Here is a 14,419-nt window from a genome sequence, read left to right as displayed (position 1 = left end):
CCATATGGTCAATACAGCTTGTAAATAGTTGGGTCCCATTCACACATCCCTCTACTATCCCACCATTCACAGTCTACTGACCCAAGAAAGACGTATTTATTACTATTTGTTAAACAATTCTTAATCCATAAGTATATTACCCCCATTCCATGGGCTGTAACCTGTTGACCGATGTTGAGTGTGGGGCCACATTGAAGGCTTTCTGAAAATCCAATGTTACGACCTCCGCTGGTTTCCCCTTCACCTCCACTGTAGACACATCCTCAAAGAACTCCGACAGGTGCACAGAAATGGAAATCAGACAGGTTTTCCCTTTCATGAATACGTTCTGTTCAATCAATCATATCATTATTTTCTAAGTCTCTTGATATCATCCTTTATTATAGATTCCAACAAGTTCCTTACTACCAATGTCATGCTACCAGGTCTGTAGACAATTTTCTCTCTGCCTCCTTTCTTAAAGAGTGGGGTCACATTTGCCACCTTCTAGTCTGTAAGAATCAATCCAGAATCCATAGAAATCTGGGAGATGAGCATCCACCACAGCCAACTCTTTAAAAACGTTGGATTGCATATCACCAGGTCCTTGCTTTTCAGGCTTATGAACTTCTGCTGCTGGTGATTTAGAGCGGCTCTGCCTTGCCCCCTGAAGCCGGAGGACCTCCAGTTCGCTTGCTCCTCCAGACTCGGGCAGCGCCAGCTGAGCATGCGCGGACGTGTGACAGCCGGCAGCCGTTGCCGGAGGTCGGGCCGATGGGGGCGGGTGATCCAACCCGGGACGGGCCGTTGTTGACACAAACCGTGGCTGCGGCTCCAGGGCCGGAAGATAAAACTCCAAAGCTGACCACCAAATGAAATGATGAATATTCCCGCTTCGTTCCGGAGGTGGCTGCCGGCGCGCATTCGCGGTGAGCCTTGCACTCAGGGGGCGTCCCTAAATCAAAGGAAGATGGAAGTCAGGGAGGGTCGCTCAATCCAAGAGAAATGGTGATGGACCTGAAAATGGTACATTTATCTTGCCACGCCAACATCAGATTCCTTACTCTTCATAGTTTGTGTCAGAGAGTCATCAACAAGAAACAGACCCTTTGGCCCATCATTTTCATTCTGACCATCAGGTATCCATCCGGATAAACCCTATTTACCAGCACTTGGTCTGTGGCCTTCTATCTATTGGTGATCCAAGTTCTTCTCTGCATAGTTGTTAAAATATTGTGAAAGTACCTGCCTCCAACACCCACCCAGTCAGTGTGTTCCAGAGTTCAACCACCCTCATGGTGAAAAAAAAGTTCTTTTTCAGTTCCTTACTAAACTTCTTACCCCTTTAACCTAAAGCTCTGCCCTTATTTGGGGAACACAGATCTGATAGAACCTTTTTCCCAGGGTGTAGAACTAGAGAGCATGGGTTTAAGGTGAGAGGGGAGAAACTTAAAAGAGATCTGAGGGGTAAGTTTTTCCACAGAGAGGAACAAGCTGCCAGACGTGGTGGAGGCAGATGCACTTAAAAGGTGCTTGGGTAGGTGGATGGGAAATTAGAGGGATGCAGGGCAAATGTGAGATTAGCATAGACTGGCATCATGGTTGGCAAAGACAAGGTGAGCCGCTATACATTTCTATGATTTTAGTTTTAGATAACTCTGCTATAGATATCGACCCTATCTATGCCCCTCGTATTTTTGATTACCTCAAGAGGGTTTCCCACTGCCCCCTCCACCCCCCCCCCTACTCCCTTCCGATGCGTCCACTCTAAGAAAAATTATGGAAGTCCATTTCCTAATCACAGGTGTGGGCCTGGTTTACTTTTTCCTTGAAGAGATTCAACTCCTCCCACTGTCTCCTGGGTTTTGAACTCATTATTGAACACCATGCGGTTGGTTCCCTGTCACCCACCAGTGTGAACCATTGAGTGTACAACTGAAGCCAGCCAGTGTCAATTTCTTCTGGGGAAGGACAAAACAGAGGGTGAAGGAATGAGTGTTGGAGATGTTGTAGGAAATTTGAACTTAAGCATAGGTGGAGAATTTGTGGAGTGGGAATTTACAACCTCGAGAAAACAAGTAGGAATATTCCATTGAAAATAGAATTTTCTGTTCTGAATTTCCATCTTATACTTACAGTCATGACCTTTGAAACTCTTTTTATAGGGTAAATATAAGTAAAGGATATGCAGACAGGAAACAGACCAAATCACATCAAAATCTGTCTCTCAATTAATCAAGACTTGGATATCATTGGTCTTTGAACAAGAAGGGAGAAATATTTATCCATTCTATTTGGTTCTGAGGCTTGTATGCCTGAGTGAGAGTTTTTCTATGCACTGACTGGAAAGGGCTTTTGTCAGCCTACACAGCCTGAAAAATTATCAGCCCATTCACAGTGGTGAGAAACAGTACACATTTTACAAGGCTTCACTCCAAGAGACACAAGGGCACTCAGCCCATGGAGAACGAGTAGGAATGTGGGGACTGTGGGGAAAGGATTCCAGTACCCATTTCAGTTGGACTCTCATCAGTGTAATTGCACCAAGGAGAGACTGTGTACCTGCTCGGTGTGTGGGAAAGGATTCATTCAGTCATCCATCCTACTGAGGCGCTGGAGAACCCATGGTGGGGAGAAGCCTTTTTCCCGCTCCGTGTGCAGGAAAGGATTTACTCAGTCCTCCCAGCTACGTTCACACCAATGAGTACACACTCATAAGAGAACATTTAAATGTTCTAATTGTGGGAAGACCTTTAAGAAGTCAGGAGATCTGCTAAGGCACCAGCATACTCACACAGGGGAAAGAGTCCGTTCATCTGCTCAGAGTGTGGCAAGAGATTCACTCAGTCCTCCCATCTACATTCACACCAATGGGTTACAAACTGATAGGAGAACATTTAATTGTTCTGATTGTGAGAAGAGCTTTAAGAGTTCAGGGGGAACTACTGTGACAGTAGCATATTCACACAGGCTGAGGCCTTTCAGCTGCTCTGTGTGCGGGAAGGGATTCACTCAGTCAACCCACCTGCAGACGCGCGCACAAGTTCACAGTGGGGAGCGGCTGTTCCACTACTCGGTGTGTGGGAAAGGATTCACTTGATATCTTTATTAGTCACCTGTACATCAAAACACACAGTGAAGTGCATCTTTTGCATAGAGTGTTCTGGGGGCAGCCCGCAAGTGTCGCCATGCTTCCAGTGCCAACATAACATGCCCACAACTTCCTAACCTGTCCGTCTTTGGAATGTGAGAGGAAACTAGAGAACCCGGAGGAAACCCACGCAGACAAGGGGAGAACGTACAAACCCCTTACAGACAGTGGCTAGAATTGAACCCAGGTCACTGGCACTGCAAAGCATTACACTAACCACTACACTACCGTGCCTGCCCACACTGCAGGCTTGTTCATCCAGCCTGCTGATACACCAGTGAGTTCACACTGGAGAGAGGCCTTTCAACCGCTGTGGGAAAGGCTTTGCTCATTCACCCAACATGTTGGTGCATGAGCGGGTTCACACTGGAGAAAAGCCATTCCTTTGCTCTGTACGTGGGAAGAGACTCACTCAGTTATCCCAGCTGCAAACACACTGGCGAATTCGCAAGCAAGGTTTAGATTCTGCTTTTACTGTGGCTGTTAATCACATCTAGAACTGAGCTATCATTCTGATAGCTGGAATTTGATTCTGTGGATGCTATTAACTCCTCTATCCAAACTGGAGTTTAATCTCCTCTGTAAATGTTAAATCAACTTGCTTTCAAATAATGTGTTGCTGATATGAGCAAAACCAAGCTGTTCTACCTTTTAGAACCAAGTTCTTACAATGTGTTAAAAATGTATCTATAAGTTGTTCAAGTCTGGACAGAACAAAAAATTACATCAATCATTCTCAGCAGATTTCCACATCCTTTGCGAAAATGGTGCTTTCTGATTTCTAATTTTGTTCCCAGAATATCCAACTCTTAAGTTAAAGTTTAACTTTTTGTTCAGAACTCCATCACCAGAGAGAATAGTTTATATGACTATTTATTGAAATCCCTTCAGTTGGAACTGCCGAATCAGAGCACCCAACAAGGGCATGCAGGCCAAGTCAATGCAAACCAACCTCATATTCAACTTTAACTGTCAGTATCGTTCTGACAAATGTGAAGTATGCCCACTCCAAGACAGCTATATCCTCCCCAAGGATCAGAACTGAATATGGTACCAAACGACTCAGCACCATGAAATACATCAAATAAAGTGGTTTTCAACAAGTTACTACATAGTTTAAGTGTAGAAAGTGGCAGTGGAATGAATTGATGCATTCTTCATTGAAAACGCTGTTTTAGCCAATTTGGAAGTTTTGTGACACCACTGCAATAAACTTTTCAGGGTTAAGTTGTACAATCAAATAAATGTTACCAAACTACTCACCAAATGAAACTGAGGAATAAATTCCAACCCTTCATATTCCAGCCCACAGGATAAAGACCAATATTCCATTCCCATGAGGGAATGTGTGCTGTGTGGTCTAATTCATGAACGTTGATTTGTAAATCCCCTTACTTTCCAGACTTTCCCCTTTTATAAAATAAAATGTACATCACTCCCTTTCATCCCCTCCCCCACCCACCTACCTTCCACCCTCACCTGGACTCACCTGTCACCTGCCAGCCTGTGCTCCTCCCCCTCCCTTCTTATTCTGGCTTCTACCCTCTTCCTTTCCAATCCTGATGAAGGGTCTCGACCAGAAACGTCGACTCTTCATTTCCCTCCAGCATCTTGTCTGTGTTGCTCCAGATACCAGCATCTGCAGAATATCTTGTGTCTCTGCACAAGTTTTGCTGATGGTCTCAAGTCAAACCTTTCATTTGAACAGCCGTCGACGCCTCAGTGTCCACTTTGTTAGTTTATTCAGATATTTTCTGACAAATTAGGAGATGTATAAGCCCATCAGGTCTGTTCTAGTTCTGAGAGCATTCCCATCAGTCCTATTCCCCCATTTCCCCTCACATGGCCATCAACTAACCCCCCCACCGCACCATTTCTCCTGCCACCTACCTACCAGTAGCACACCTCTAGGATCCACAGGGGAAACCAACTCATCTTGGGGGATACACATAGTCATAGGGATAATATGCAAACTCCACACAGACAGCACCCTGGATCAGAACCAAACCTAAGCTGCTGGAGCAGGGCCACTGTGCCTCCCATTCCTTCACATTGTCTAACTTTGATGGTCAAAACAAGGCCATCCCTTCTGAATCCACATGGACTGTCTGTGATCAACTCCGTGGTTTCTTTTAATATCTTTGGTCACACTCTGGAGATTGAACAAGAAATAGGAGCAGGCCATTTGGCAACTTGTTCCGTTGCCGAACATGGTCTGTTCCACCATGCAATGAGATTATGGCCAATCCCTATATTAATTCTATCAATCTTTCTCTGATGAGATAGCTTAACAAATTATTTCTGGTACCCCACAAAATTGGCAGCCAGAGACCTCTATCTCGTTTTAAAAAAATCCATTCTGATTCTTAGGCTGACACGTCATAAAACATAAGAAATTACTCTTGCTTGGTCATTCACTAAGATCATGGTTGATCTTTTTACCTCAGTGTCACTTTCCTGCACTAACCACACATACATTAGATTTTCAATGGATATTAAATCAAAGTCGAGTTTATTGTCATCTGCACAAGTACATGCATGCACCGTTGCAATGAAAATCTTAGCATCACAGGCACATCGCATCATCTAAGCAGCATTCACAAGAAAAACATAAACACAAATTATACACAATTTTTACATGAATAAAAACAATTAGAACAAGAAAAACAATGTCCATTTTAGTGCAAAGTGATCAGAGTGGTCATAGTGTTGCTAAACTGTAGTGGTGATTAGGGTTTTGCTGGTTGGTTCAAGAACCAAATGGTTGAAGGGACGTAGCTGTTCTTGTACCTGGCGGTGTGGAACTTCAGGCTTCTGCTCGATGTTAGCTGCGAGAAGATGGCATGGTCCAGATGGTGGGGATCTTTGATGATGGATAGCGCCTCCTATAGATACTACTGATGGTGGGGAGGGATGTGCCCGTGATGTATTGGGCTGAGTCCACTACTCTCTGCAGCTTCTTACATTCCTGCACATTAAAATTGCTGTACCAGACCATGATTCAACCAGTCAGGATACTTTCAACAGTACATCTGTATAACTGTTCAGTGATACGCAGAACCTCCTTAACCTGCCCAGAAAGTGAAGACACCTGCGCGCTTTCCTTATGATTGCATCTATATGCTGGGCCCAGGACCTGTCATCCGATATTATGGAAGCAATCTCAATTTTGATTCTCAAGATGAAGAAGTACTTTCCCATCCAAGTCCTTAATTATGAGGCTGATTCCTGGTTCTGGAAACCACACCCCAATAAGACACCAAACTTGCACACAGGTGCATCGGATGGTTGGAAATCTTCAGTCGGGTCTTCAGCAGGATAAATTCAGTGTGAACTTATCCTGCTGCCGTTTCGCCCACTCATTGAGTCCATCAACGTTCCTTTGCAATTCTGTTCCCATCTGCACTATTTACTCCGCCCCTTAATGTTTTCCACAAACTTTGTTTAAAATGCGCCTTTATCTAAATTCTCTCATAACGCTCAGAGCGATGATTTGTTTCAAACTGCAAGAATATCAAGCGCTTGAAGACAACACTGAAAAGTGCAACTTTTGCACACAGTTAATGTGCAAATAATTCACATTAAATACCGACGCAGGTTTTCAGCGAACGCGCTCACTTCCCGCTGCCGCACGTCCCCAATTGGCTGGACGACCGGCCGCCAGCGGAGACCGCCCTTCATCCTATTGGTGCAGATACACACGTCAATCACACGGGCAATGTCAACTGAGCATGCGCATTTCCGGTGCCGGAGGGTGACGCAACAGGTAGGAGACCGTGAGGGAGCAGCTTGACAAACTGCGGAAATATCATTGTTTTTGTAAATTGCAGGTAGGAAGCTGCGAACGCAGTGCTGCAAACTTTACGCCCTGACCCCAACTTTTAAAATGATAACTGTTTTCCTCATTAACCATCGCCGCCACACTCCTCTTCCTAACGTTTCGCACCGGACAAACCTCCAGAAACGGTGGTTGACATCTACGGCGCATGCGTAACGTGAGGCAGGGAGCGTCTCTGTTGAGGGAAGTACTCGGGGAGCGTCTCTAAATCAATAAAAACTGCAGATGACCAACTGTGAATGTTTTTCCAGCATTTACGGCACAGAAACAGGCCCTTCGGCCCATCTAGTCCATGCCGACCTGATCTGCCTAGTCCCATCTACCTGCACCCGGACCATATCCTCCAAACCCCTCCCATCCATGTACCTATCCAAACTTCTCTTAAATGTTACAATTGAACCCGCATCCGCTGGCAGCTCGTCCCACACGCGCACCACCCTCTAAGTGAAGTAGTTCCCCTTAAATATTTCGCCTTTCAACCCTAAACCTATGACCTCCAGTTCTTATGCATTCACCCTATCTATACCCCTCATAATTTTGTATACCTCTAGAAGATCTCCCCTCATTCTCCTGCGCTCCAGGGAATAAAGTCCTCACCTATTCAACCTTTCCCTATAACTCAGGTCCTCGTCTTGGCAACATCTGTATAAATTCTCTCTGCACTCTTTCAAGCTTATTGATATGTTTCCTGCAGGTAGGTGACCAGAACTGCACACAATACTCTAAATTCAGCCTCACCAATGTCTTGTACAGCTTCAACATAACATCCCAACTGCTGTACTCAATGCCCTGATTTATGAAGGCCAAAGTGCCAAAAGCTCTCTTTACGACCCTATCTACCTGTGATGCCACTTTCAAGGAACTATGGATCTGTATTCCCAGGTCCCCTTGTTCGACCGCACACCTCAGTGCCGTACCATTCACTGTGTAAGTCTTACCCTGGTTTGTCCTCCCAAAATACATCACCTCACACTTGTCTGCATTAAGTTCCATCTGCCATCTTTCAGCCTATTTTCCCAGCTGGTCCAGATCACTTTGCAAGCTTTGATAGCCTTCCTCGCTGTCCACTACGCTCCCAGTCTTGGTGTCATCTGCAAATTTGCTGATGTTATGTGCTGAACCAACAGCACTGAGCCCTTGTGAAGCACCTTGGGATGCTCTACAGTGTAACACTCCCATTATTTTGTGTTTTCATTTTACTTTATAGGTCAGGCAACATACAGAAACATGCTAATGCCAGCCATCATCTCTACTAACCCCAATTACCAGCACTTGGTCCATAGCCTTCTATGCCTTGGCAATTCAAGCACCTGTCCAGATACATGAGAGATTCTGCAGATGCTGGAATCTGGAGCAACACACACAAAATGCTGGAGGAACTCAGCAGGTCGGGCAGCATCTATTGGAATTAAACACAGTATAAACAGGAAATAAACCTGTCTAGATACTTAATTTTGTAAGAGTAACTGTCTTCACCATCCCTCGGCTAGTGCTTCCTCGGATCCCCTCTAAACTTCTTACCCTAAGCCTATGACTATTAGTTTTACATACTTCTTTGGAGAAAAAGCTTTTTACTATCTATCCTATCTAGAGTCATAGAGTCCTACAGCACAGAAACAGGCCCATCTAGTCCATGCCGACCTGATCTTCTGACTAATCCCATCTACCCGCACCCGGACCATATCCCTCCAAACCCCTCCCATCCATGTACCTATCCAAACTTCTCTTAAATGTTACAATTGAACCGGCATCTACCACTTCCGCTGGCAGCTCGTTCCACACTCGCACCACCCTTTGAATGAAGAAGTTTCCCCTCAGATTCCCCTAAAATATTTCATCTTTCACCCTAAATCTATGACCTCTAGTTCTCATCTCACCCAATCCGAGGGGAAAAAGCCTGTTTGCATTCACCCTATCTATACCCCTCATAAGATGTCTACCTCTGTAAGATCTCTCCTCATTCTCCTGCACTCCAGGGAATAAAGTCCTAACCTTTTCAACCTTTCCCTATAACTCAGGTCCTCAAGTCCCGGTGACATCCTTGTGAATTTTCTCTGCACTCTTTCAAGCTTATTGATATCTATGCCCTCATAAATTTTATGTGCCACTATCAGCTCCCCACTCAGCCTCCAAGCCTCCAATGAAAATAAACCCAGCCCATCCAGTCACTCCTCACAACTGAAACACAAAATTATAGAATATTGTGTGTAGTTCCGGTCACCACATTGTATAAAGGATGTGACTGCACTGGAGAGGTGCAGAAGAGATTCACTAGGATGCTCCTGGAATGGAATGCTTCAGTTGTGGGCAGACACTGGGTAGGCTGCGTTCATTTTCCTTGTAGCAGAGGAGGCTGGCAATATTGGATAGCAATATACAAAATGATGAGGTTTAAGGAACAAAGTGTTTAGAGGAGATCTGAGGAAGAATTTGTTGACCTGGAGGATGAATGAGAAGTTGGTGGATGTAGCTATTCCCATAACACTTAAGAAACACCTGCATCTGAATTGCCAAGGTACAGTAAGCTAAGTACCAAAGAGTCGATGTGATAGCTGAAGGACCTATTTCTGTGCTGTATTGCTCTATAACTCTCTGTCAATATCCTGCTCAATCTCCTCGACACTCTTGCCAGTGTAATCATTGTCTTCCTGGCAGTGTTGAAACCAGAATTGCAAACAGTACTCCAGCTGTGGCCTAACCAAAGTTTGTCTAAAGTTCTGCTTGCTCTTATAATTTATGCACTAACTAATTGATACTGGTATCTTGTATGCCTTCTATGTTGCTTTGTATGTGTGTGTTGCTATCTTCAGGGATCCTTGTATTTGTGCACATTCTGTTCCTTGCTAGTCCCTGGCCCTACTATGAATAGCAGGGCCAGGGACTGTACCTAGGGAGAAGTAGGTGGTCTCTCTGCAACCTCCATCCAACTTCTCTCAGCAGAATCTGCATTGTCAGGATTAAATTCCATCTGCCATTGCTCTTCCCATCTTACTAACTGATCAATATAGTCACATAGCCCAAGACTACCCTCCTCTTTATCACAGCACCACCAATTTTCATGTCATCTGCAAACTTACTTATCATCTGCCAGCAATCCTTTGCATTCTGTTACTATTCTCCTCAGTGTATATCGCACTTCCAAGTTTTGTATCGTTTTCAAATTTCAAATTTTACCCTGCACACCCACATATTAACAGTCCTAACTTTGTTTCCTGTGAAATACCACTGTCTACCATCTCCCGGTTTGCAAAGCAACTTTTCCAACCAGTTCCTGTTCTGTGCCAAATTTCTGTCCAAGGTGCCCTTTTATGTTATGGCTTCAATATTTCTAAACAGCCTTATCAAAGCCTTCTAAAATATCGATGTAGATGATATCTCCAGCGCTCCCTTCACCGTTACCTCCCTTTAAAAAAAAATCATTCAGGTTAGTCAGACTTGATTTATGCCTCACAGACCTATGCCAGCTGTCTTTATCAAGTTCACTTAAATTTTTCCTTCATTATTGTGTCTCAAAGCATCTTCCACACTTGTTTAAACTGGCTACTCTATCGTTGTTGTCTGCACGTCCCTGCAGCACCTTTTGAACAGCTATTATAATTGCCTTTTACCTGTCCTTTGACGTTTACCTTATACCTAGAGAAAAATGGAAGGTTACGACATGTCTCTCGGCAACCTCCATAAATTCCCTCAGCAGCCTGGGATGCATCCCATCCTGATCGGATGACTATTAGCCAGCCTTTCTCGTACCATTTCCACATCAATTTTCACCCCATCCGTTATTTCTCTCACCTCACCTTCTACTGATATTTCAGCAACACAGTCTTTTTCCCAGAGGAAGGGAAGAGGTTTAAGATAAGAGGGGAAAGATTTGAAAAGGACCCGAGAGGCAGCAACTTCATGCAGAGGGTGGTGCTTATATGGAACAAGCTACCAGAGGAAGTGGCTGAGGCAGGTACAATAACAACATTTAAAAGATACTTGTACTGCTATGTGGATGGAAAAGGTTTAGAGGGATATGGGCCAAATGCAGGAAGATGGGACAAGCTTAGATGGGCATCTTGGTTGGCATGGACGAGCTGGGCCAAAGTGCCTTATTCCATGTTGTATTAATGTATGACTCTATAAAACCATCTTCCCTGGAATTGGTATTGGTTTATTATTGTCACTTGTACTGAGGTACAGTGAAAAACTTGTCTTGCATACTGATCGTACAGGTCAATTCATTACACAGTGCTGTTACATTGAGTTAGTACAGAGTGCATTGAGGTAGTACAGGTAAAAACAATAACAGTACAAACTGTCACAGCTACAGAGAAAGTGCAGTGCAATAAGGTGCAAGGTCACAGCAAGGTAGATCGTGAGGTCAGAGTCCATCTCATTGTATAAGTTCAATAGTCTTATCACAGTGGGGTAGAAGCTGTCCTTAAGTCTGGTGGTACGTGCCCTCAGGCTCCTGTATCTCCTACCCGATGGAAGAGGAGAGAAGAGAGAATGCCTCGGGTGGGTGGGGTCTTTGATTATTCTGTCTGCTTCGCCAAGGCAGCGAGAGGTAAAGACAGAGTTCAAGAAGGGGAGGCTGGTTTCCGCGATGCGCTGGGCTGTGTCCACAACTCTCTGCGGTTTTTTGTGGTCCTGGGCAAAGCAGTTGCCGTACCAAGCCGTGATGCATTCAGATGGGATGCTTTCTATGGTGCATCGATAAAAGTTGGTGAGTGTCGCCGAATTTCTTTAGCCTCTTGAGGAAGTAAAGGTGCTGGTGAGCTTTCTTGGCCGTGGAATCTACGTGATTTGACCAGGACAGGCTATTGGTGGTGTTCACTCCCAGGAACTTTGAAGCTCTCAACCCTCTCGAGCTCAGCACCGTTGATGTAGACAGGTGCATGTACACCACCCCCTTTCCTGAAGTCAATGACCAGCTCTTTTGTTTTGTCAACATTGAGGGAAAGGTTGTTGTCATGACACCATTCCACTAATCTCTCTATCTCCTTCCTGTACTCAGACTCAACACTGTTTGAGATACGGCTTACAACGGTGGTATCATCTGCAAACTTGTAGATGGAGTTAGAGCAGAATCTGGCCATTCAGTCATGAGTGTATAGGGAGTAGAGTAGAGGGCTGAGGACACAGCCTTGTGGGGCACCAGTGTTGAGAATAATCATGCCGGAGGTATTGCTGCCTATCCTCACTGATTGCAGTCTGTTGGTTATAAAGTCAAGGATCCAGTTACGGAGGGAGGTGTTGAGTCCTAGGTCTCGGAGTTTGGTGACGTTTGCTTGGGATTATAGTATTGAAGGCAGAGCTGTCGTCAATAAACAATAGTCTAACGTAGGTGTCTTTACTGTCCAGATGCTCCAGAGCTGAGTGTAGGGCCAGGGAGATGGTGTCCGCTGTAGACCTGTTTTGGTGATAGGCGGATTGTCAGTGGGTCGAGGTTGTCTGGGAGGCTGGAGTTGATGCGTGCCATGACCAGCCTCTCAAAGCACTTCATGATGGCGGATCTCAGAGCCACTAGTCGGTAGTAGTCATTGAGGCATGGTATTCATTAATGACTGAACACGGTATATATTCCATTAGTTTAATTGTGGGTAGTATTCGAGTGGATATTCAGTGAAATAAAAGAATTATAGCAAGTGTATGCAGAGCAATACAAATGAGTAGCTGCGGAAAGCAAATATTTCTGAATTACGGAGACATAAGCTTCTGGACAGTTCTCAGGAACGGACCCTTGCGTAACTGGGGAACTGCCTGTATATCTTAAGTAAGGGGATCAAAACTGTATGCAGTACAATTGTAACAACACCGGAATTTTAAAATTCCAGCCCCCTTTCAAATGGAGTGTTGGCCTCTATGGCCTTCCTAACTGCTTGCTGCATCTGTGTGCTAACACTTCGTGCCTCATGCACAACATTTAGATCTGTCTGTGCTCCACTAATTTGCAGTTTCTCTCTATTTAGATAATGGTTTGCCTTTAGACTCCTCTTATTGAAGTGCATAACTTTGCACTTTACTGCATTATACTCCATTTGCCAAGTATTTTTGCCCAGTCCTTAAACCTCTTCACATCCCACAACAAGAGTCCAAATATTCTCTTCATAGTATGACCCCAAATTTACATTTCAGGAAGTTATTCCTTTTTTTTTATTGCCTTTAACATTATCCCAATCAGAATTAGGTAGATGCCAACACACTGCAATTTCCCAGCAGGTTTGCTCCTCTTATCTCCCACTCACTTTTATCGCTTATAGTATGACCTTGGTGGTGCAAAAGGGGCTTTATTGATCCTTAATGAATTAAATTATGTTCTATTTACACCTCCTCCAAACCATTTTTTGTTTCTCACTAATATCTTTACAGCTCTCTTTCACCTGGCTTTTTTTTCCTCCCCTTTTCTCATTTATTCTCTCCTCTTTGTGTTCTGCCCTTTCTCTGCATCCTAAAACTTGTTTTATTTCTAACTTTTTCATGGAAGGTCATTGACCTGAAAAGTTGGCTAGTTCTCCCTCCACAGATGTTGTCTGACTTGCTGGCTATTTCCAGCATTTTCTATTTTGTTTTCAGATTCTGTTCTTGATCCCTCAAGTGCATTTTCTCTCTCTCCAGCACCACAGCATCTTCCTTCATCAGTATTGTAACCCAGTCTCCTTTTTTTCCCCCTTCCCTACCTTTCCCGGACATCTTGTATCCAGGAATATTAAGTGGCTAGTCGTGTATTTTGTTTTGACCTATTTCAGTCATTAACACAATATCCTATTCCCACAGAGCTATTTGTGCTTGCAACTCACCAACATTATTTACAATACTTTGTGTGTTTCCATACATGCATTCTATACCTGTCCATGGCTTTCTTGCAGTCTGCCTAATGCTGTACTACTTTCTATCCTGATGCTATATATGGGCGCCTTATCCCTCCTTTCTGCTGTTCCATGATGTGCCCAAGATGGTGCCGGAGCGTGGAGACTCTTTGCAAGCTGCTCTCAGCAGATCTACTTATTTCATATGTTATAATCGTTCTACTCTTTTAAATCTAAATTCTAACCTGTTATTGCCTTTCCCTTTTTACTACCTTAGTGTACTTATGTTTTGAAATGATCTGTGTGGATGGCATGCAAAGCAAAATTTTTCACTGTAACTCAGTACACGTGACAATAATAAGCCAATGACCAATTAGCACTCCTCTGACAATTTGGTTTGAAGCACCCCATATTGCAATTTTAGCCATCAATGCATATTGTTAATAGGTTGTAATTGCAAAGGATAAAAGGAGGCATGAAGGAAACAAGTGGAGAACTGAAAAATATGTATTAAACAAAGATGAAGCAAATTAGCCTCTCTTTGACCAACTTTCTTTCATGTGTCTCAGTGAGTCGCTATGTATCTCTGTCAAAGTTCATTTGATAATGCTCCAGTGGGCCTATTATCAAATAATACACCCACTGGAGTGCGGGAAGGTT

The 14,419-nt window shown here is 44.1% G+C and overlaps 1 protein-coding gene across 6 annotated transcripts in view; it reads left to right on the top strand.

Moving 5' to 3' along the window:
* The first annotated feature begins 6,081 nt into the window (after nt 1-6,081).
* The window catches only part of LOC127576365 (zinc finger protein 239-like), a 49,351-nt gene continuing 41,013 nt past the window's right edge, over nt 6,082-14,419 (top strand). For 2 of the 6 annotated variants that reach the window (XM_052026877.1, XM_052026878.1), the window contains exon 1: nt 6,890-6,960. The gene's annotated coding sequence lies outside the window, so the exon portion shown is untranslated. Of the gene's footprint in view, nt 6,961-8,175; nt 8,356-11,507; nt 11,677-14,419 lie in introns of all 6 variants that reach the window. The other 4 variants (XM_052026873.1, XM_052026872.1, XM_052026874.1 and 1 more) reach the window with 4 other exon arrangements.

This window comes from Pristis pectinata, chromosome 12 (genome assembly GCF_009764475.1).
Source record: "Pristis pectinata isolate sPriPec2 chromosome 12, sPriPec2.1.pri, whole genome shotgun sequence".
NCBI classification, from domain to species: domain Eukaryota; kingdom Metazoa; phylum Chordata; class Chondrichthyes; order Rhinopristiformes; family Pristidae; genus Pristis; species Pristis pectinata.
Note: the sequence above shows the minus strand (reverse complement) of the source record. Positions and strands in the feature narration are given on the sequence as shown.